Source organism: Pelodiscus sinensis, chromosome 12 (assembly GCF_049634645.1).
Source record: "Pelodiscus sinensis isolate JC-2024 chromosome 12, ASM4963464v1, whole genome shotgun sequence".
In the NCBI taxonomy this organism is placed as follows: domain Eukaryota; kingdom Metazoa; phylum Chordata; order Testudines; family Trionychidae; genus Pelodiscus; species Pelodiscus sinensis.
The window spans coordinates 5,608,966-5,633,711 of record NC_134722.1 but is presented as its reverse complement, the minus strand read 5'-3'; the positions used below and the strand labels follow the sequence as shown (position 1 = coordinate 5,633,711).

General features: G+C 42.4%; 1 protein-coding gene and 1 long non-coding RNA gene across 3 annotated transcripts in view; one reads left to right on the top strand and one right to left on the bottom strand.

The window, feature by feature from the left end:
- ZCCHC14 (zinc finger CCHC-type containing 14) overlaps positions 1-24,746 on the bottom strand; it is a 111,143-nt gene that overhangs the window by 33,288 nt on the left and 53,109 nt on the right. The gene's annotated exons all lie outside the window — the stretch shown is intronic.
- Positions 11,951-18,647, top strand: LOC142831046 (uncharacterized). The gene is made up of 2 exons (XR_012906634.1): positions 11,951-12,064; positions 18,446-18,647. It is a non-coding gene; the product is annotated as an uncharacterized LOC142831046 (long non-coding RNA).

The window sequence follows — 24,746 nt, the reverse complement described above, 5'->3', positions numbered from 1 at the left end:
TTCCCAGATTGACAGAGGAAAGAGAAGCCATTTAGAATTGGACTAAGAACATAAGAATGGCCATAGTGGGTCAGACCAAAGGTCTGTCTAGCCCAGTATCCTGTCTGCCGACACTGGCCAATGCCAGGTGCCCTAGAGGGAATGAACAGAACATGTAACCATTAGGGATGGTAGATAGCATGTACCTGCATCAAATCTTATCTGTTATACAATTATTCAATAGCCCCCAAGGGCAGATCCAGCGGCCAGTGCGCTCCCTGCCCTACCCCCAAGGAGCCCTCTGCCAACCTGCACTGCTGCCTCTCTATCAGAAGCAGCAGCATAGGGTGGCAGGCGGGATCCAGTCCACAAGGGGAGCTGGTTTAAAAACTGGCTCCCCCCTGCTGCCACACTTTATCAGAGGCAGCAGTGCAGGGTGGCAGCAGCCCCTGTCCACGTGAGTCTGAGCTCCCCATAGACAGAGGCTGCGTGGGCATCTGTGGAGCAGCATCCCCCACCCCACTGCTGCCTTGGATAGAGGCAGCAATGTGCAGGGGAGGAAGGCAGAGCCAGTGTTCATGGGGAGCCAGCTTTTAAGGCAGGAAAGGAGGGAGTAAGTCAAAGCAACAGCGCCACGTGGAGCTTGGGGCCAGACCCTGGGCTCCACGCAGTGCTGCTGCTTTGAAATGCCACGTACAGCCCAGGGCCAGCTGGGGTGTCCGCAGATTGCACATGGCGTTTCAAAGCAGTAACGCTATCTGGAGCCTGGGATGAGCTGGGGACTCCCCTGCCGATCCTGGGCTCCGTGTGGCACTGCTGCTTTGAAACGCCGCGTGGAGCCTGATGCCAGGCTCCCCACAGCGTTTCCAAGTGGCAGTGCCACATGGAGCCTGGGGGCCAGATGGGGAGTCCCCAGCTGACCTGGGTTCCATGCAGCAGTTTTGCCTTTGCAGTGTAGCAATTGTCCTAAGGCTGTTGCTACACTTCAAAGGTAGAAGTGCCCTACTGACTAATTGAATAGTTGATGCAAAATGATTGATTAGTCAATTACTCAATATTTAACATCCCTAATGTGGATAAAGGGGATCCAGCAGATAGTGTAGTTAGATTTCCAGAAAAATCTTTGAAAAGTTTCCTCACCAAAAGCTATGTAAAGTAAGTTGTTATGGGGGAAAAAAGGGAAGGATATTTCCTGGACTGATACCTGGTTAAAAGAAAGGAAACAAAGGGTAGGAATAAATGGTCAGTTTTCACAATGGAGAGGATCCATGCCTGGACAAATTAACCTGTTATCAATCCATGAGAGGACTTTCCCTCTTATCCCACAACAGCTTACTATACTTAAGAGCCTTTGGTGAGGGACCTTGTCAAAGGCTTTCTGGAAATCTAAATACACTATATCTGCTGGATCCCCCTTGTCCACATGTTGACCTACTCAAAGAATTCTAGTAGATTAGTGAGGCATAATTTCCCTTTATAGAAACCATGTTGACTTTTCTCCAATAAATTATATTCATCTATGTGTCTGACAGTTCTGTTCTTAACTATAGTTTTAACCAATTTGCCCAGTACTGAGGTTAGACTTACAGGTCTACAATTGCCAGGATCACCTCTAAAGCCCTTTTTAAAAATTGGTGTCACACTCATTAAGTACCAAAGATGAATTAAAGGATAGTTTACAAACCACAATTAGTAATTCTGCAATTTCACATTTGAGTTATTTCAGAACTCTTGGGAGAATGTCATCTGGCCTTGGTAATTTATTACTCTTTAGTTTATCAATTTGTTCCAAAACCTCCTTTAATGATACCTCAACTTGAAACAGTCCCTCAGATATGTCACTTACAAAGAACAGCCCGGGTTTGGGAATCTTCCTCACATCCTCATCCATGAAGACTGATACAAAAAATTCATTTAATTTCTTTGCAGTGACTTTATCATCTTTGAGTGCTCCTCTGACATCTTGATTGTCCAGTGGCCACAGTGGTTATTTAGCAGGCTTCCTGCTTCTGATGTACTTTAAAAAGTTGCTATTACTTTGAGTTTTTAGCTAACTGTTCTTCAAAATCTTTTTTGGCCTTCCTAATTATACTTTTCCACTCCATTTGACAGAGTTTATGCTCCTTTCTATTTTCCTCACTAGGATTTAAACGTCAACTTTTTAAATGATGCCTTTTTATCTCTCACTGCTTCTTTTACTCAATTGTTAAGCTACAATGGTACTTCTACCAAGTGCTACTCTATTAGGTTTGTTCTGAATTCCCTGCTTTTTTCATTCAGATAACTTGTCTAACAATTTCAGTAAATGCTACAGTAATTCAAGCAAGACATGACAGTATATGGTGGTAAAATGTTTGTGCACATTTTATTAGTTGGGTTATTGACAGTTTTTGAATATGATCTTGTGTGTACGTATATTCCCATGAATTCTGTTCACCTAAGCAAGCTTACATGTTAAAAGTACAACTTGCCCTGCTTACACTAGGAATATAAAATAACTATCGTATGTAGAAAAAAAATCTCTAATGTGAACAAGCACAACTCATTTTCCCAGTTTAGATAAGCCATGACCAGCTACTGCTAAGGGATCTTAATTTGTTATGGGAAAAAAAGAATTGAATCTAATAAAACAACATAAATAGTACACTGATGAATCCTGTTCACCCACTAATGAAATCTCAGCAGAACATAGTACCTCTTCCTGAGATATTCATTTTAATTTCACAAACTGCTTTAGAAAAACATCGAACAGAAACAAAATATATATTTATTTTATAGTTACTCTACACAACAGGGAGGAAGCCTGAAAAAACATAGAAGATTGCACAATGGGAAACTTATGCTAGCCAATACCAACTAAATACCTGAGGGTATGTCTACACTAGCTCGCTAGTTTGAGCTAGGTAGGCAAATGAGGGCAACCGGAGTTGCAAATGAAGCCCGGGATTTAAATATCCCAGGCTTCATTTGCATGTTCCCAGGCACCATCATTTTAAAATCCCCCTTAGTTCGAATTAACGTTTAACTGCCGCGTCTAGCCACGGGCAGTTAGTTCGGACTAAGGGGGATTTAAAAATGATGGCACCTGGGATTTAAATCCTGGGCTTCATTTGCAACTCCGGTTGCCCTCATTTGCCTACTTAGCACGAACTAACGAGCTAGTGTAGACATACCCTGAGTGACTAAGCTACGTGCAAAGCCAGGCGTGTTATTTAAATGCACCAGTTATGTCATTTATCCACTGTTCTGAGTTAATTAAATGAAGTGCCCTAAACACATTCCTAGCAACCAGCCCAATTAAAAAGGTATACCATTTATCAGACAAATGATTAAGTGGTTTCTACTATACTGGCAGCTTAACAGGATTCTGTAAAATGTAATCCGTTCTAGAGCATTTGATGCAGTTCAGTACACAGGGGTCATACTACTATACTGCATATATCACAACTGTCTTTAGAGTTTTCCTATTTAGATATTAACTTTCTAGTAATCTTCTTCTAATTAGTTAATGCAATTAGAAGTGTTATAAGTCCAGAACACTTGTGACAGTCACCCATGCACGTATTTGTATTCCTAGGTCTCCAATCACCAGTAAATGTCCGTATTCTTTATCTTAAAGCTCTGGATTTCTTAATAATCTTTCAAAATTTGCTGTGAAGACTGACTACTTGGAGCAATCCATCAATCAAGAAGAAAAAGTCGTACTCTATCAAGCATCAAAGAAAGGGGTACAACACAGAATCTGTCTTGTTTACTCAAAAACCTTAGGGACCACTTAGTCTCTCAATTGGGCTATATCATTAAAATTACACTTAAACCTTTACCTTGCCAGAAACCCCCCTCTTCACCATCCGGATCATATTTATATTGCATATTCTGTCACACCTAGCAATTGGGTCATAAGAATTGTCCAGGACAAGTATAGTAGGTAGGGTTGCCAAATGGTTTAACCAAAAATACCGAACACCAAAAAAAAAAAAGAGAGTTAAACAAAAAAATGTAAACAATTAAAGAAAAACCCAGCATGGCCCTCCCTTTAAGAATGCTTTTGAGGCTTTTTGGCCCTAACAGGCTGCCAGAGTCTGTCCGCCATCTTGTTTTCCTGCTCCGGGCCAGATACTGTAGCTCCCCTGCGGAACCAAGTAAGCACCCAGTATTTTCGCCTCCTGACCGGGAAAAAAATCAGAATACACCAGACGTTTTATGTGTCCGGTATTTTCTGAATTTTTTTACAGGACAGGAGGCAAAAATACCGGACTGTCTGGGTGAATACTGGACACCTGGCAACCCTAATAGTAGGACTGTTGAACTACCTCACAAAAGCTGGCTTGCTGCTTGGGATTAAGGTAGTGATACAGCAAGGAAGCTTTATTTTTGGCACCTAGTGGTATGCAGACAATTCATATGAATAACTTCAATGAGCCATGCAAATAGGGGCAGGGGCGGGGGAAGGAGAAGAAAAGATGGTGGTGTTTAGGGAGAAGCTTCTTTTGAGGCAGGTCATTCCATAATAATCTACTACGGAGTTCCTTGTGTCTTCCTTTTAAGGCCTTGGTACTAGCTAATGGTAATGACAGGTAATTGGACTAGATGGACCAATTACCTTGATGCAAGATGGCAATTCCTATGTTCTTAAGGTTTTTTAAAAAATTCAAGATTAGCAATCAGAGCAATCAAAACTTCAAAAGGATAAGCAATGTAGCACATATCAGCAAGGGTAACATGGGTAAAACCCAATGTTTAAAAACTAAACTCTGTATATGAAAGTCAAACATCTGTCTCCTTTAATTAGCAATTGTAAAGGTCTTAACAGAATTTGCAATGGCTTGATTTTCCTTTTTTTTAAATTTCATAGATGGCTTAAATAGGCTGATGCTTTTTTCAGGACACATTTCCTGTCATGTTTTCTGAAATCAAAGACTGGTGGTAGATAAAGGTCTTAGACATTTTTGTACATAGACAAAAGTCAAAAGAAGAAGAATTAGGCTGCAAAGAGGAGTGTGGAAATCTGACAGAAAACAGCAGAGCTGAGCAATCAAGGATTAGACTAAATGACCCTTGTGGTCCCTAACCCTATGATTCTGTAGGGTAAAATCACACCCAAAATAGAGAACTCCCTATTTAGAGCAAATTCTATGAAAGCCGTTCAGAGAGAAACAACCATGAATTCAGCGTGCATGAGAGTAGAGTACCTAGGTAGAGACTATCTGTAAATAGGTTCAACTTATGGATACACAATTGAAATTGCAAGCTTCACAATGACAGAGACTGTCTTCACCATTGTACAGCATCCAGTACACTGCTGGCACTCTAAAGATGAGAGAAGCTACAAGTCAACTACTTAAAAAAAATATCAAACCTTATGGGCAATGTTCCCTCTAATCTTTTCCATCCATGTGCGGATTTTCCTCATCCATGTGCGGAATACATTTTGGTTTTTGCACCAAAACATGTATGAATAGGCACCACCAGTAGAAACAAAAAACCTAGCTATGGGTGCTCTACTAATCAGCTAGGTGGCATTTGAATTGCTCCTGAGAGGCTGCATAAGCATCCAGCTTACAGGAAACACTGCTCATAGGTGATATTTTCTGTCCTGTGTTATGCAGAAGATCAAATTACATGATCATAATAGCAATTTGTCCCCTTAATCTATTAACTTCATTCATGAAGCTTTGTTTCCTTATGGGAACTCTGAAGCATTCCAAGAAAAAGTATAGCCGATTAAATGTTTGTTGTTATTGTGTGCTCACAGTTATTAAACAAATGTATAGTACAGTATCTTACAAAATAAAGTCATGTAGGAGTACATTTCTAAAATAAAAGAATCCCTAAAAATGGTGGTAGAATGCCAGGAAAAATAGAAGTATAGTTTAAAAATAGTCCTCTGTGCATAATGTAAATTAACTTCTTTAGTTTTTAAAACCAATTTGAATAAACCAAGCACACTCATTAAAAAGCCTATTGGTTTTAAATGTCTCTACAATTCTTTTTATTCTCCTCCCAAACCTAAATAACATGCTTTCAATAAAAGCAGAGATTTTCCCACATTTAAAACCATTTATGGTCTAGATCCTGAGAGTAGCAGAACACAACAACTTTTCTTTAAAGTTAGTATTACTGTATGCAATAGAATTATGAGATTCCAGCAAAAAATAAATGGATCTGCTGCTATGCCAAATTTACTATGCTAAGTTTTGCGATCCAGTTTCCATCACATTTTATTTCACCTGCACACAGCACACAAAGTTCACATACTGCTAAACGTAGAGCAGGGCTCGGAAACCTTTTCAAACCAAAGAGCCAAACTACATCAAAATTCAGAACAAGTTGTCAAAGAGCCAGTATAAGAATACACATTTGCGTGACTGAAAATATACAACTTAATATTACCGATAATTCACATGATGATTAATAATAGCATAAACAAAACATGGTACTCACAGACTTCATTAAGTGGGACTGCTGCTGCTGTTGGGGATTCAGTTTGTGGATATAGGGGTGCAGGAGTAAGAGCAGGGGTGTGTAAGAGGTGCAGGAGGAAGGGCAGAGTGCTGCGGGTGGGAAGTAGAGCATGTGGGGGGGCCCCGGGCCCGGATTACCTTACCTGGCCAGAGCTTGGCTGCTGCACCCAGGCAGCAGCGGCTGGATGAGGAGACAGGCCAGGATTGCGGCAGCCGGATTGTGGCCTCTCCTACTCATGCTGCAGCAAGAGGGGGACTGCTGCCAGCCCTTCCTGTGACCAGATGGGGGCCGGACCATGGGGCTTGCACCAAGATCAGGGCCAAGGGACAGGATGCTGCACCGAGATGTGGCTGGGCCCCGACTGGGGCCTTGTTGGACAGGCGGCAGGAGCCAGAGCCCAAGCCAGGCCACCGTGGCTGGGCAGTTGCAGCAGTCACAGAGCTGCCAGGGCTGGGCCACGTGGTCTGCCTCAGGAGCACAGCAGCTAGGGACAGACCACAGCAGTCAGATGGGGTCTGGAGCTCGGTGGCCGTGGCCAGATGGAGGCATCTGCTGCCACCAGCCCATCTCACTATCCTGGTTGGGAGCATGCACGCATCCCCTACAGTGTGCCCTTAGCTGGCCCTTCAAACGAGCAGAATGTTCCAGCCAGCTCTTGCCAGAGTGCAGCCGGTTTTTACCAGGTGCCCCACCTTCCTTTCACCACTGGTTAAAGATGAAAGACAAAAAAAAGACTCTCTTGACATAAAATGACAAATTTATTCAAAAATTTAAAAATGTGTCATCTTCAATTTTAAAAGTTGCCTGTATTTTGGGAATAAGAAAAAAGCCATGTTTGGATCCATACTGAGCCATATTTGGCTCGAGAGCCATAGGATGCTGACCCCTGGGATCCATAGAGAATTTAAAAGGGTTGACATTTTGTATATAAATGAATAAATGTAAATGCCTGGTATAGATTACAGTAAGTGGCCAACCTGACCAGTAAGCAGAAATAGATGGGAACAGAGGGCCCAGCACCTTTCAGAACAGAACACTCAATTTAGTAGTACTTTACAAGGGTGCAGTAAATTCAGTAATAAGTGAAATGAGAAACAGCACAGACTGGTTAGCACAAAGCTTAGGAAACTAAACATCTGAAATCCTTTTAACAAGTCCTAACTAGTCAATCATCATAATAGAAAATCCTACAGGGGGCCTTCTTGCAAATCAAGCATCACCTGAATTGATCTCTGATGACATTGCCTGATTTATTTCTTTTTAAACGTTAACCTTACTATATATTTTAGAAATGTGTAAATATCAGTCTGTTTGTTCAAGAACTCCTCCTAAATGGTAAGAGTTAGGACCACCAAATTTGGTAGGCAGCTTCCTCTTATCCTAACTTCAAGGGTAGTCAGGGTTTGGTTGTGCCAGGACAATGGAAAGTGCCTGGAATTCAACTGTTTCTCATAAAATGGAAAGGGAGAGGTGTGTCAGGTGGGAGTTATACTGGGGAATGACCGCAGGGGGACAAGCAAGTGACCAGAAATGGAGACAGCTATACCCTCATTGGGCCAGCAGGAGGCAGGGGTAGAGAACAGGGATGTTAGTGAGTAGTCGACTACTTGATAAGCATAAGTTTATTGGGTAGTCAAGTGGAGTACTTGTGTACTTCCCCTCCCCCCTTGCTGCCTCTGTATGAGATGCAGTGGGGGAAAGCCATCTTAAAAGCCATTTCCCCCCAGCAACACTTCTATGGTGCCGCTCCCCCTCCCACTGCCTCTAGTAGAGGTAGCTGGGGGGGATAGGAGAGGCTGCTGCCAAGCAGCCTCTGTTCGTGGCAGCCGGGGGCTGCTGTCGCAGCAGTCCCTGCCCACAGCCAGTGCTGGCTGCTGCGAACAGGGGCTGTTGGACTTGGGGCAAGCCAGGACTGAGCAGTCCCAGCTCATGCTGGTCCAGAACGCTGTGCCTCTCCATTTTAAATGTCCCAGAGGCTCTTACTACATTTAAAATGCATAACTGCAGAGTGGGTGGCTCCCAGAGTTGGTGCGAGCCAGGACTGCTCAGGGATTGAAATATTCTGCACTTCATTTGCATAACTGTATCATGGCACTCTTTTGAAAAAGCACCATTTCGAAAATAAAACCGCGCTCTAGATGTGGTTTACAGGATTTTTCGAAAAAGCCTGCCGTTTTCGAAAGAACCACGTCTAGACCATAGGTTTATTTTCAAAATGGCACTTTTTCGAAAGAACTCCATGACGTGATTATGCAAATGAAGTGCGGGATATTTCAATCCCTGCTTCATTTGCAATTTCGAAGTGTCTTATTTACATCCCTCTGTCGAAATAGGGATTTAGTCTATACAGCCTGAGAAACAACTGTCAATGTGGATCTGTCCTTGGTGTCCCCTCACAGGAACATTCTGCTTTGAAGACAGTAGCACTGAGGCTCTACATTTTATAATTACTCACTAAGACTTTCCGACTTATGACCTGGTAGGTTGTGTATCATTAAATATTAAAAGGATGACAAAGAAACCTTTAGACTTAAATTATGCTCCATTTAACAAACAGCAAGAAAAACACCAAGGACTCTTGCCACACATTAACTCAGTAACCATTCCTGAGCACTGGCAAAAAGCAGGAGCTATCCAATATGCTTTGAAATGCTAAGGAAGCAGAATGAGAAGGGTGAGGTATTTAAATAGAAATGTCCTTTGCAGGTGAGGGGGAGAAATGTACGCAATCACACAATCTCTACCTTCGAAAGAGAAAAGACAAGATGAAGAGGAGGAAAAAATACACATTGTATCACTTATTAAAGCTGCAAATTTGATAGAGATGATTTTATAAAAACCGTTACGACAAGAATTACATACATCATAGAATCGTAGAGCTGAAGAGACCTCAGGACGTCATCAAATCCTGCCCTTTGACCAAAACAGGACCAATCCCAACTAAATCAACCCAGCCAGGGCTTTATCAAGCCCAGACTTAAAAACCCTTTAGGGATGGTTCTAAACTGACAAATTTAGAAATACACATCGCTTATAGGAAGAGTCTCTAATTATATCAATATAAGGAAAAAAAAGAGCACCAGTAAGTAAAGCATACCAAAAGACTCTTTTGACAATCTCTAAAACGAAAATGGTGGTAACCTAACAATGAGCAAGGGAGGATGGACTTACAAGTCAATGTTTTCTTTTTTGAAGAATCTCTAAAAACAACAAAAAGAGCAAAAGCCAACTCCAAAAAGGATGAAATTGAATTAATTATCCACAGTTAAGTCACCTAAATATGATATTTTTTGTTATATTAGTGATGAAATGTAAAAATAAAAAAAAAATCTTGCCACTTATAATCACCATCTAATTAAGGTACACAACATTAACTGATCTTGCAGCCAGCCTCTATGCATATGCAAGGTCTGTATCTGCTGAGAATTCAAGTTGTGTAATAATTTAATATACAATTTATATAGCCCTCTGCAAGACTATAACAGCTGTGGAAAGGCATGAAAAAGTAATATGATCTTCTGGCAGAGAGAACTGTCCTCATGAAGATGCAGTAGACGACAGAATCACAAGGGATAATTCTCTCCTCATCTGGGGACAATTATGAAGTCACTACTTAACTTGACCATGCAGAGTTTTTCCCAAGTGCCTGGATTTTTCTGCATAAAAATGCACCGTATTATGCTGTTATCAATCCTGTAAGTTCTTGCTTATATTCTTCTATTTAGATGCAGACTAGTACACTTGTATCCCAGTAACTCAATTATGTACTTAGCAACATGGCAGTGAACACAAACAGTAAAGCAGGTAAAATTGTTCTAGGAACTTTATGTATTGCTCTTATAGCCAGGATAGTTCCAAGGTGGATTAGGTAATGTCTTTTACTGGACCAACTTCTTTGGAGGAGAGAAACAAGCTTTCAAGCTACACAGCTCTCCTTAAGGGCTCTGTGACATTTTAACTGAGGACTTTCCTGGGTGGACAGTTATATTGAGGGAACAATCTCTTCACTAGATCCAAAGATCACTGAAATAGCATCTTACACCTTTCTGTACATGCCTATCATAACTAGATAAAATAAAGAAGCAGAGAGCTGATCTGTTGAGAACTGCCTCTCCTGACCTTGTCTACATGAGATAAGTCAACCTAAGTTACACTCCTCCAGTTACATGAATAATGTACCTGAAGTCAATGTAGTTTAGGTCAACTTACAGCGGAGTCTACACTGCACTGCCTTGACATGAAATGCTCTCCTGTCGACTACCTTACTCCTCTTATTTCAGTGGAGTACCAGAGTCGACCTGAAAGCGCTCTGCAGTTGATTTAGCAAATCTTCACTAGAGCCACTGGCTAAATAGATGCCCACTACGTAGATCACAGCAGCAATGTTGTGATGATATGATCCTAGTTTAATTTAAAATCATACACAGAAACCTAAAGGCTGCATTAAATCACAGGAAGAAATGACGCAGCCTTGTACAAAATGTACTTTTTTTGGCAGCATATGGAAAGCTCAATATTTATGGGCTCTGTCCCCGGCTCCATTCAAATGGCTACTATTCAGCATGATCCCGTCTATTTCCTCAGTTTGGTTCATGTCATTTGCCGACTCTGAGTAACCCTTTCATGTTTCTCCAAAACAGGATCTAGATTAAAAATAACCCAAACCATTGTCCATATACTTTAGCTCTTAAAAGCTAAAATGAAAACAATGTATAAATTCAATGAACAGAAAAATAGTGCTGTCAGCATTTTAGTTAGCCACCAAAGGCCACAATGTTTACCTACATAATTGTTCCAGGATTTCATTATATTTAAGGGGCTATGGAAAAACATCTCACTGTCTGCACTGAAAGTGGGAGATGACTCATATCTGGAACGGAAAATCTAAAAAGCAGATGAATACCATTTAGCTGTTTTTAGAAAAAAAACACCATATATTCGAACACTAGAACTTAAATAATTGAAGTTTTTCTTACCAAACATTTTGGGTTTTCAGCATTAAATTTTTGCATTACCACTGTAAAACTGCATAGCTTACTCACTTTACAGACAACTGCCACAGGTTTGGTTGCTTTTTTTAGATGCTAGAACATATTTGTACTGATGAATAATTTATTCAAAAGATGCTGTTGTATTAGACATATTGTAGATCAGCTTCTGGCAATCTTACCAAGTTTGAGAACAGTCACATGCTAAATTGGACAGATGATATTCCTTTAAGAAATATACTTCTCATGGACCCCATACCTACAGCTGTAAGTTGGAGGGCAGAAAAGGGTAAAGGGGGAGGGAAACGTCTAATAACACAACTGACTTGTACGGCAGGGACTAGGAAGGCTTCAGGAGTCCTATCTTATTAGTTAGATACTGCAGCTACAGATGAAAATTTATTTTTGCTTTATTAAAAACACTCTTCAAAAGTTGGTTTAAGGAAAAATGTCCTCTGTAAAAACACAAAATATCTCAACAATAATCTTGCATGCTCCTATTTTTTTTTACAGGATGTGGGAAGGGCAGAGAGTACACTGTTTAAACTCTTTAGGCACACTGTTGCATGTGTAGGCAAGCATCAACTGTGCAAAGATGCAAAAGATTGGCCGTACCTTCATGAACTTGTGAAGTAAGTCCACTGACACAAACTGCACAGTGTGTAAAGTTAATCATGTATAAGACTGACACCTAAAAATGAACATAATTACTATATTTGTGTTCACAAACTGTGTAATTATATGCACAACTGCATCTAATTAGCTATTTTGTACACAAATGTGGGGATACTTGTAAATTACATACACAACTGGATGTCTGATTGCCTAAAAATCAGCCCAATGTTTTGTCTTAGTTTTCAAGTTAGATGACAAACAGTAATTTCTCTGATCAGAGTAAAGTTCTTATTTTCAGAAAGGCGATCATGAAATTATTGTGACTTTATGCTCATTTGCATAGTTTCAGTATCTGAATATTTTTGCCTATGAAAGTAAAGAAACAGGCTTTTTGCATCTAATTACACATTCCAAACCAGTGAAAAGTTTCATTTAACAAACTACAAGAGAGCAGATGTGTTACACTTTGTTTGTAAATTAAATACAGGCAGTCCCCAAGTTACGCGGATCCGACTTATGTCGGATCCGCAGTTACGAATGGGGCTTTTTTCGCCCCAGAGGACGGGAGCGGCGGGACGCCCAGATGCGCCGCGGTCCGCCGGCCCCGTCCTCCGGGGCGAGAAAAGCTGCTCCCTGTTTCCCTGGTCTGCAGGGAGATGGGGAGCAAAGACTTGGAGCACGCCCGCAGTGGGACAGCCCGGGCACGCTTGAGCTGTCCCCCTGCGGACGTGCTCCGCGGCTTTGCTCCCCGTCTCCCGAACAGCAGACCAGGGAGACGGGGAGCAAAGCCGCGGAACACGCCCGCAGCGGGACAGCCCAAGCGTGCCTGGGCTGTCCCGCTGCCCGCGTGCTCCAAGGCTTTGCTCCCCGTCTCCCTGGTCTGCTGACCTGGGAGACGTGGAGCAAAGCCTCGGAGCACGCCCGTAGCGGGACAGCCCAGGCGCGCCTGGACTGTCCCGCTGCCCGCGTGCTCTGCGGCTTTGCTCCACGTCTCCCAGGTCAGCAGACCAGGGAGACGGAGCAAAGCCGTGGAGGACTTGGGCAGTCCTGCCAACCCCGTCTCCCTGGTCTACTGGGGGGGTGCAGCTAGTGCCCCCCCCCCCCCCAGCAGACCAGGCTTTTCTTGCCTACCCCTGGGGTAGAGCAGCTGGGGGCTGCCGGGTTGGTCCCGCAGCGCCGCTCCGGACCAACCCGGCAGCACCCCAGCTGCTCTGCCCCGGGCGTCCTGGAATCAGCCGCTGATCAGTTTCAGCAGCAGCTGACTTGGGGATGCCTGGGTTTCTTAAGTTGAATCTGTATGTAACTCAGAACTGGCGTCCAGATTCAGCCGCGGTTGAAACTGATCAGTTTCAGCAGCGGCTGATGCCAGTTCCGACTTACATACAGATTCAACTTAAGAACAAACCTACAGTCCCTATCTTGTACGTAACCCGGGGACTGCCTGTATATAACTTTTTGGATATGCAATACAGGCAGTCCCCGGGTTACCTCAATCTGATTTACGTCGGATCCCTAGTTACAAATGGGGGGGGGGCGCAGCTAGTGCGGGGGGGCCTCCCCCACTGTCACCGCCACTAGCCCCCCCCCCCCAGCAGACCAGGGAGACGCGGAGCGGCTTTTCTCGCCGCGGAGGACGCGGGTCTGCTGGGGGGAACAAGACACCAGCCAAAAGGGGGCACCCCAGAGCGGAAAAATTAATTTCCTAGGGAACAGCAGGAGCAGCAGGCAGTGAGACCCATTGTGTTACAGTCCCCACCTTGGGAGCAACAGCTCTTTCCCTCTTCAGCACTAGAGCTGCAAGTATCTTGTTAGCGTCACGTGAAATTAACAAGTCCCTTCCAGCCTGGCAGAGGTGAAGCTGAAAAATTACCCAGTGGTGTGGGTGGGCAAGAATGGGAAGGAGCAGGAAAGAAGGGAGAAGCCCCAACCCCACACTCTGGCTGGAGCGGAGCAGGGTAAGCCCCGAGGGGATGGGTCTGGTTGCAAAGTGGCTGAGTGGACAATGAGGACCCACCTGTGGCTAAACTCCTGTTCCCAACACAGAATTTTTCTTTAAAATTAATTCTGTGGATAAATTTCCTTCCTCCCTCCCTCCCTTCCTTCCTTCCTTCCCAGGAAGGGATTTCCATTTTCTGCCTAGCAGAATACAACAACAGCTTTGATTGTATCACTATTTCACTGTGCTCTCCAATTACTATTGATTACACTTAATACCCATTTCACTGAACCATCTGTAGCAAATTCTATTTGGAACAGTAATATGCATTGAATAAACTTTTTTTAGTTATAAAAAACAAAGATTCTGACTATTAAATGAATAACTGGGATCTTTCAGGTACCCCAAAAGGAAGATTTGGATATAGCATGAAACACTGAAACTTATGATCAATTTTTAATTAAAATATCAACCAAAAAAACCTTCATATCAAAACAGTATGTGTTTTTCTTAGAATAAGGAAGTTGTATGAGAATCAGGGTCTTTTCCACCTAACTCCAGCTCCCCGTCCCCCCCCAAAATATGTACCAGTTCCGACTTACATACAAATTCAACTTAAGAACAAACCTACAGTCCCTATCTTGTACGTAACCCGGGGACTGCCTGAACACATTCCAAAACACATTTTATTTTGGTAAAGTCTGGTTCTAACTGATGAATAGATTGTTTTATTCAACTCCTTACTCAGTCTGTCTTTGAATATTAGGAATTCTAGGCTCTCTTTTTTAAAAAAAGGGATGAGCCTGTCTTACAGAGAAAAAGCTTTTTGGCAAGTATCTTTAAATTATTAAGAAATAAAATGCATATACTTGACTATAAAACCTAGTTCAAAGTGTTTCATAATTTGGTGTATAAAACAATCTTAAAGTAATTTTCTGTGGAAAAATATGTACAAGTTTAGATGTACTAAGAGTTAGCATCTCTCAGCCTACAACACACACAATTTGTACTAAAATGCAGGCCATGCTAGAATGCAGGCCTAAAGAGGAAAACCCCAATGCAACTGAAGATTCCCCAAGATTCAGACACACCTAAAACAGATGTGTACTATCAGCATATGCTCTATCTTGGCATATTTTGGAAGGAACCCATCCAGGGAACAGCATGGTGAATCAAATTTATATTTTCACTGCAATTGAGAGTCTTGTTTTGAGTACTGATTTCCTCCTGCAATGTAAGCAATAGCCCAGGGGTGGGGGGAGACAACTTGCGGCTATTCACCCCTGAAAGTACGGCTCACGAAGCCACCCCATGTGCCCCTACAAATAACCCCCGGTGCTCACTGGGTGCAGGGGAGCCATCTGGTGCGGCAAAATGATGGCAGCCAATGGGATCCTGATGTGGCCAAAAAGGCTGCCCACGGTTTTTAAAGGGGCAGCGTCTTTTTTTTTGCTCAACAATTCTGGTGCAGCTCTTCACATTTTTTCCGCTGCTGTTTCGGCTCTCTTCGTTTAATGGGTTGCCCACCCCTGCAACAGCCTCAAATCAGATGGTCAGATTCTGACATCCTTATTGATGACAATTAGAGTGGCCCTACTTAAAAACAGAGAAACTGGTGATAGAGTGATTTTCCCCTAGTATAAAGGGATTAGAATCTGGCCCAACATAATGAAACTACAGCAGCTCTGTGAGAATGGAATTATTACCAAAAACTCCTATTCTAATGCACCCACAAATCTTATTTGAAATAATTTATGTTGCCTCATACCCATAACTTACATTAAAAGCTTATTTTCTGATCCAAAATCATAATTAAGTTCATACACTTCCCAGGTGCTACGTTCATTCAGATAAGTAGAGAACTAGCATAAAAGGTTAATTATATTTTCCATAAAAAATTATTCCAGTTTCACTATCTGAAATAAAAACATAAATGGGTCCAAACAGGTCTGAAACTGGTATGCTGAGTTTAAAGCTTAGGACTTGATTGAATCCACCAGATCAGGATCTGATTATTTCATTAATATTTTTATTTACATGATGTTCAAAACATGAATTTGTGATCTGCAGCACATAACCATATGTTAACGTACCACGTCAGAGAGATTACAATGCAGCAGCTGCTGGGACAGCATGCCTTGGCTTGTAGGGCTAGCTGGTGATAAAAGACCAAAGTATTAAGAGCAGATGGCAGCCTGCTCAAATCTTTACTGAATGGTTTCTGCAGCTCTGAGCAAGTTAAAATCTTATTTTGAAACAAAATGCAGCAAGAACATGCATTTCAAACTCACCAATAAAAAACATATGCAAGCTAATCTTTTCAAATTATAGAGGGATAGCCATGTTAGACTGTAAGTAATAAAAAACCTTAAAAAAAACCCAATGGTTTTGTTAGTCTCTAAGGTGTTACAGGACCATTGTTGTTTAAGTTCTTTTCAAGTTAAACACCAGATTTGTGGGACCAACCTACAAAAGGCAAATATTCCAAGTTAAAACACTGTTTTTATTATTCACTATGTTTAGTAGTCCCTAAGGATCAGCAGAGAGCAGGGCTCCACTGTGCAAGGCACAGCACAAACACTATAGTAGACAGTCCCCGCCCCAACGGGGATACAATTAGGGATGTTAAAATATGTTTAAGTAATTGTGCAAACACTGAACATTTCAGTGGTTACACATGGGGGGCAAGCGGCTTCCACCTCCCTCCCACCCCCATGCTGCTTCCTGAGTGTGAGGAGTGTTAGTAGAGGGGTGGCTCTGACTGTGCCTCTATGTACCCCAATGCAGCAATACTTGCTTTGGCTGCTTCTGCTCCTATCTGCTAGAATTACTGGATCTATCAACTTACATTTTAAATAAGGTTGCCAGGTGTCTGGTATTGAACTGGTATTTTCGCCTCCTGTCCGTTAAAAAAAATTCAGAAAATACCAGACACCTAAAATATCCGGTACTGTACTTTCTGATTTTTTCCTGGCCAGGAGGCAAAAATCCCGGGTTGTCCGGCTCAATACGGAGGCAGCCTGGCAACCCTAGTAGTGCTTACCGGGTTCTGCAGGGGAGCTGTCCGGCCCGCCGCAAGGAGGCAAGATGGTAGCCTTAAAAAAGCCTCACTATGCCTTTTTTTTTTTTTAAAAGGGGTCATGCTGTGGCTTTTTTTTTTTTTGGCTTAACAGATCTCAAAGTCTGGCAACCCTAATTTTAAATCCTTAATTTTCAGTATTTCATGTGCATAAGTGCACATTTTTCTAAAAATTTAGGCTGTACCACTCTAAAATAAAACAAAACAAACCCTTCCCCCCCCCAACATCCTGTGTTCAATAAAAGCATCACTGAACATTTTGGTTCCCAGTAGAGATACGGCAATAATTCACCCAATGAAATAAAGTTAATACTCGGCATTTGCAAGCCACCTTTTCAGTGCATTGCAGAATCATTAGATAATCACAACAGCTCTGTGATTCAGATAAAAAAAATCAGATAGAAAGCCTGTGAGGAAACTGAGATAGCGAATGGTATTGGGCACTGGGATTAAAGTTGGAAGAGTTGTCCTATAACCACAAGGGTAGACTGTGTCTTGAGGAAAAGTGGTAGATACAATTGCGTTTTAAATTCCAACCCTGTGCCTCACCATTCCTTGCTAACACATGCCAGTGGGAAGACCTCTACAAAATTATTTAATATCACCCTACTGAAAGCCACTGTTTTGATTAAAATAAATTAAGGTCTTTTATCTTCAAACTCCCTACACACACCAATTAATCTCTCGTATCAAACCTTTCTTTATGACAAAATTCAATTGTTTCTACTCTTATACTTATTCTCACATGACTGTTTATAGAAAATTATTGCCCAAACACTTCATAAGCCAATCTTATCTCCATTTAAATTACACAAATTGAATAATTAAGCTACAGAGGCAGAAAACATAACAGATGAATAATCCTTCTAAGGCATAATTTTGCTGTATGCCACTTCCTTTCAGTTGTGTATATTAATGATGTAATTTCAGCAGGGTTATCCCTTCCAGTTGTGTTAAAAATAGCATATGCATGATACACTGATGAAATGGATCCACTCTTGGCAGTGAGGTAATGCAATAAATACATTGCTCTTTTACCGAGGCATAAAGAGCAAGACAGAAAAGAAAATGAAGCTTTAACTTTTCCACTTAGCTCAATTTTTTAATTTGGGAAACAGTCGTGTAAAACTATTTTATACTAGTCGTGTGCATTATTTAGTATAATTACATATTGAAAGATTTTCCAGGTAAGACATACTAACAGAGGGAGGAGTTTGAATACCTCAACTATTATTTTTTTCTTGCTTTCAAAAATATTTGGGTTTCTTGTAAGTTTAACCTTAACTGAATTATAGGTTTTAAGTATCTGGTATTTATGTACTACATTAATGTAAATATATACAGTCAACTTAACTTCAAAGGGCTTTTTTGTCCATGTTACAGATTAACAAAATGGGGAAACATACTGAGACGTAAGTGACTGATTAAGGTCATATTCAGGAAATCCATCACACAGCTAAAATTAAAACTCTGGTTTACAGACTGCCAGACTTGTGCCTCCACCACAAGACCATCTTTCCTTCTTTATAATGGCTCCTTTAGAGATCAGCACTTACATTGAAAATTAAATTACTTTTTTGCATCCCATTGTCTTTCATGCATTATTTCCCATGCTATATTTATAAATAAAAAAAATATATAGAAAACACATTAAATTTGCACTTCCATACTTGCAAATATGAAAACTCTCCATAATCTCTGATGCTGTGCATTGAGACATCTGATATGCAAATCCCAGGATTAGCATCAACTGGGCCTTAGAATGCAAGAGGACGTTTTTAAAAAGCAAAAGTTTTTTTTCTTAAAAGCATTTGTCCTTTAAATAAATGTACAAGCTGCCATTTGCAAAAGGTCTGACATTAACACAAGTTTGATTATATTGGTATTTTTCGTCCTCGCAGTCCATCTGTTCCTTACGCCAAATACCGAATGAATGTGTGAAATCATGACCACTTCCATGGCAATAAATTGCTGTTCAACACAAGATAATTTCATTTTAGGAGTTAAAAGAAGGAGAGCAGAATAGATAAATAGTTGCAGTAATAGCAGGGGAAGCAGAGAAAATTGGAAGACAAAGGTAGACAGCTTTTTAGGAAGTGTTCTTATCTTTCCATTCCAATCACCGCCTCATTTTTAAATGAGGCCAACACTGTCAGGTCAGTATTCACTATGGGAAATATCACCTCATCTCCTGCTGCCTGTTTCATTATTTGAATCCATAATATACGGTGTGTGGTTTACCAGTGTTGCCAACTCTTGCAATTTTAGCTGAAGTCTCATGATATTTTGGTGTTTTCCTACAGTCTCAGCTTCTGGGTTCATATGAATAGGTGAGAAACTCAGCTTTCATTTAAAAGTAAAGTTTCTAGCCCTCATGTCTTGAGAGAAAAGTTTGAAAATTTGAACCCTAAATATGACTCCAAAAGAAAAAGAAAAAACCTCCAAAATATTTTTAAACTGATTTTTGAGGCCCTCGTGTAAATACTTGAATGTGTCAATACTGTATATCAAAATTAAAAATCCCTTTTTCCTCAGGCAGCACCCCAATTTCTCTTTAGTTTACTGTAACCAAAAAGTATTTCTAAAACCAAATTATGTGTTCTGACAGGGGAAGGGATAGCTCAGTAGTTTGAGCACTGACCTACTAAATCCAGGAGTGTGAGCTCAATCCTTGAGGGGACCATTTAGGCATCCAGAGCAAATCTGTCAAGAATGGTACTTGGTCCTGCTGTGAGGGCAGGGAACTGGATTCAATGACCTCTCAAGGTCCCTTCCAGTTCTATAAGATGGTATATCTCCATATTAATTTATTGATGGTTTGGGACTTCCTGTCTCTATTTTACAACAATGGGAAATGAGGACAACTGGGGTTTAGGGAGTGTTGGGATTTTCTTCAAAACCAATCTGCCCTTTGAAAGAACAATATAGGGAATAACTGGGACAGAGACAGGTAGGTTGGACTGCAAAGTGTGGTCTCCAACCTTGGTCATTAATCCTTTGAAAGATGGCTATTAATCATTTTAGGGGGTTTGTACCCTCAGTGCCCTCCTAGAGCAGTGGTTTGTACCCTCCTAGAGCAGTGGTTTTCAAACTTTTTTTCTCATGACCCAGTTGAAGAAAATTGTTGATGTCTGCGATCCAAAATAATTTCACTAATGTGTGAGCTCCAGAGCGGGGCTGAGGAAGATAGCTTCGGCAGGTGGTGGGGTAGGTCAGGCTAGAGCTTACTTCCAGTGGCTCTTGATCAGCAGTGCAACAGGGTGCTAAGACAGGCTTCCTGCCTGTCCTGTCACTGCAGACCATGCTGTGCCCTAGAAGTGGCCACCAGCAGATTCCAGCCAATAGGTACGGAGCCCCATGCACTCTTCCCTTCCCCACCTAGAAACTGGGCCTGCTGCTAGCTACTTCCGGGCGCAGCGCAGTCTGCAGTGGCAGGACAATCAAGAAGCTTGCCTTACCACCCCTGTTGGTCACCTAACAGTAATGAGTAGGATTGCCAGGTGTCAGCTATTGACCCAGACAGACAATCCGGTATTTTCACCTCCTGTCTGGTAAAAAAAAATTCAGAAAATACTAGACACCTGAAATGTCCAGTATTTTCTGGGATTTTACCCTGCCAGGAGGCGAAAATACTGGACACCTGGCAACCTAAGACACACTCGGCAACTGGCCTCAGCCCCCACCCCCTTTACTTATAGGGTTACCAGGTAGACCTCCCTCACAAAATACCACACACACTTGATCGTGGGCTAGCGGGGGGGGGGGGGGGGGAAGGAAGGGAGAAGAGGGACCAGCTGGGAGGAAGAGGGGTGGGAGGCGGTGGGGCTGGGGGCCGCAAGGCTGGCTGGGAGGAAGGGGGGACGGGAAACAGAGCTGGAGGGGCGGGAGGCGGGAAGCAGAGCTGGTGGGGGGAGGGGGGTGCAGCCACTGGCTGCAGCGGGAGTCCGGCAGGCACGCCCTCTAGTTGCTAGTAGAAGTCGGGCAGGGGGAGAAGCTGGGAGCCACTTCCCCCACCCGGCTTCTGCTCACAACCAGAGGCTCCCAGATGAGAGGCAGGGCCACGATTGGCGCTGGGAGTCTTTGGTTGTGTGCAGAAACTGGGCGGGAGGGAGTGGCTGGGAGTCCTAGCTACTGCCCCCACCCCACCCAGCTTTTGCACGCGCCAATCACGGCCCCAGCACCAATTGCGGCCCCGCCTCCCAGTCACTCTCCCTCCCCCCCCCCAAAACCAGGCTTCCGTCCGGCGCCCAGCCGAAAATTCAGAAAATACTGGACATTGCACATGTCTGATATTTTCTGAATTTTTCTACCAGACAGAGGGTGCAAATACCGGACTGTCTGGTAGAAATCTGGACACCTAGCAACCCTATCTGCTTACGTGGGGGGGGGGGGGGGGCTCGATCAAGAAAACAAGATGGCCACCAGAAAAAAGACCTGAAGCAAGGGGAAGCAATGCCTTCCCTGGGTCTTAGTGCTCAACCTCTCCACTCTCGCATTTAAAGGGGCCATGCTTTTTTAATGCTGATTTATTTTATTTTGCTCAACAACTTTGGTCTTCCCATCCTCCCCCCCAACAGAATTTCCCCCCCCTTTTTTTTTCTTTGAGGGTGGGGGTGTTCGGTATTTTTGGTTAAACTATCTGGCAACCCTAGTAATGAGACCCAGGCTATATCTACACTGCATCTCTCTTGCACAAAAGCCGATGCAAATGAAGCGCAGATTAGCATACTGCCATCACCTTAGAAGCTCCTGCCGACGCTGTGGCTGCCGCAGGGAGAGAGCGCGTCGGAGATGGCTTTGTTGACTTGGAGAGAGCCGACCCCGGAGAAGCCGCTCTCCTCTTATGCCCCGAGGCTTTTGTGGCCGCAGGAGGGATCGGATCAGGCTGCAGTGCCTTGTCGAACATTAACATCCTGACTTTCATCTCCCGCTCCCTTCGGGCTCTTGAAGTTAATTTTCTACAATGAGTGCACTTGTCAGGGACATGAGTTTCTCCCAGGCACCTGATACAAGTGTCATGGCCGTCAGCCGTTGGCATGGCTTCACGGCACTTTAAGCATTTTTTGAACCCAGTTGAGCCAGGCATTGTCACCAAAAGTAAGGGATGCCTGTGTAATCCCCCAGGTAGTCAATTTCACCAGCAATGTGCGGTGGCTTTCGCCGAAGTCTTGAGAGAAAAGTTTCTTCTTTTTTTTTTTTTTTTTTACAGAGAGAACGAGAAAAGGAACACGACTAACACTAACTTTAACTGACTAACTATTTACAGTAGAGAACTATCTAAAGAAACCATCAGTAAAGAGAAATCAGGGAGCTCCGACCGCGACCTGAGGCGGTTGAGAGGAACTGACGGTTGCCGGCTCGCGCGCGGCTGATCAAAGGCGCGAACGCTACCCTGCTGAACCACACATGTGCGAGCCGGCAGAGCACGGCTATGAAAAGTCTCCGAGCCGCGGCGCCGGGACGGGGCCCGACCCCTAGTGTGGAGCACCCACGGGGCCACTCGAAGAAGAAGAGGCTTTTGCGCAAAAAGGAGCTGTGTAGAGGACTCCTTTTTGTTCAAAAACCCCTCTTGCGCAAGAGCCATTCTTGCTCATTTTTTCAGGAAGAACGGCTCTTGCGCAAGAGGGTTTTTTTTGCACAAAAGCCTCTTGCACAAAAGGCTGCTCATTAATTATGCAAATAAAGTGTGGCAATATGCTAATCCATGCTTCATTTGCATAGGCTTTTGCGCAAGAGAGGTGAAGTATAGACGTAGCCCCAGTGCCTGACATTCCAAAACCCAGTACTGGGTCACGACCTGTAGTTTGAAAACCACTGTCTTAGGCTTCATTTGCATAATCACAGACTGCGGTTTCAAAGAGCGCCATTACGTGATTATGCAAATGAAGCACAGGATATTTAAATCCCAGCTTCATTTGCACTTTCGAAGTGCCGACAGAGGGATGTAGTCTAAATAGCCTATGTAGTAATAATGAGACTAAACCTTACTGGGTATATACCTGTGTAAGTACCAGGAGAAAACAGGGAAAGTAGGGTCAGCACCCTAGATCAAGGGAGCCACACCTGGACCTGCAAGTTGACACAGCTGCTGAAGCTTCTTAAGAGATAACTCTGGGTAGTGTCATTGTTGTCTAGAGAGCTACTCCCTTCTTGTGTCCAAATGGCTGGGAAAAGGCAATTGCACTCAAGGAATGTAAGCTATTGCAGGTACTTTCTCACCCCCTGCCCCCCGCCACACTGTAACGGAGCTGAAAATGCCTCTTCTAATTCTGTTTATGAGAACTCTAAATCTAGATGTGCTAAGTGGTTTATTTTGTTTTAATTCAATTTTCTTCATTTTTAACAAATCCTGTATTTGTTAAGACTATTGTTGTATGAGGCACTTAATTCAGACCTTCACAAAAAAAGAACTTATAATTCTAAGGATATGTACTGGAAGGTAAACAGCTTCTGCATTCTCAGTTTCAGTCATGGGTCAGGACAAAAGAAAGTATCATGTTCCTGTGAGATGTGTTAATATCAGGCACCAAAAGGCAAACAATCAGAACCGAAACCCAAGGACACAACAGGTGACAAGAGTTGGCAATAGTATTTGTCACACATGTACATGAAAAGAAAGTCCCAAATGACACTTTTCAATCTTACCCCAAATCAGTCACAGATTTTATTTTATAAAAATTAATAGGAAGAAACATACTAGAAGACTTGACAGGGTTATATACAGAAGTTTTCATCACAGATAAGTTTGATTCCTACTATAAGTTTAGGTATCAGTCAAAGTTCCAGTTTTATGAATATAATCCATTTGAAAAACCATTGTCAGTTTTACCCCCCACATTAAGTTAGAGATAATCTACTGACCAATGATTGCCATGACTCTGCCTATACCAAACACTGCATGAAATTGTGGTCTTAAAAAAAAAAATCAAGAATATTAAAGACAGAATGAAAATCCTGGCTGATGACAGTAATTTTGCATTAAAGATTACATTGCAAAGCACTTCAGAAAAAGTTATCAGAAAGTCAGGTCACTGCTTCCAATAGCTATGGCTTGAATGACTGTTTGTTTATAACATAACTCCTTACATTATTCTATAACTGATATTTCCAAGATTTTATAGATAGAGGCTGGATGACAACCTAGCTGTGTCTAGACTGCACCTCTCTCTTGACAGAGAGATGTAGATTAGTCATGTTGAAATTGCTAATGAAGCAGGGATTTAAATATCTTGCACTTCATTAGTATAAACATGGCCGCCGCTTTTTTCGAAACTGAGCTTTTTCGGAAAAACAAAACAAAACCCGGCAGTCTAGATGCAGATCTTTCAAAAATACAACCCTTTTTCGAAAGATCCTATAAACCTCATTTGGTAGAATGTTGTACCCTTTCTAAATTATTCTAATAATTTTCAGTTCTACTGTTCAGTACAATCATTAATACTAAAAGGGCATTAGAAATTTAAGTCACTGTGCAAAAACAAAAAAACCCAACAAAAACCTAAACTGGTAAACCTTGTTGTAAAAGGAATAAGGGTTATTTCAGAAGAATGGTTTTCTTTCAAAATAACCACGTCTAGACAGCGGGTTTTTTTTTTTCGAAATAGCACTTTTGAAATGGCGCCATAACGTGAATATGCAAATGAAGTGCAGGATATTTAAATCCCAGCTTCATTTGCAATTTTGA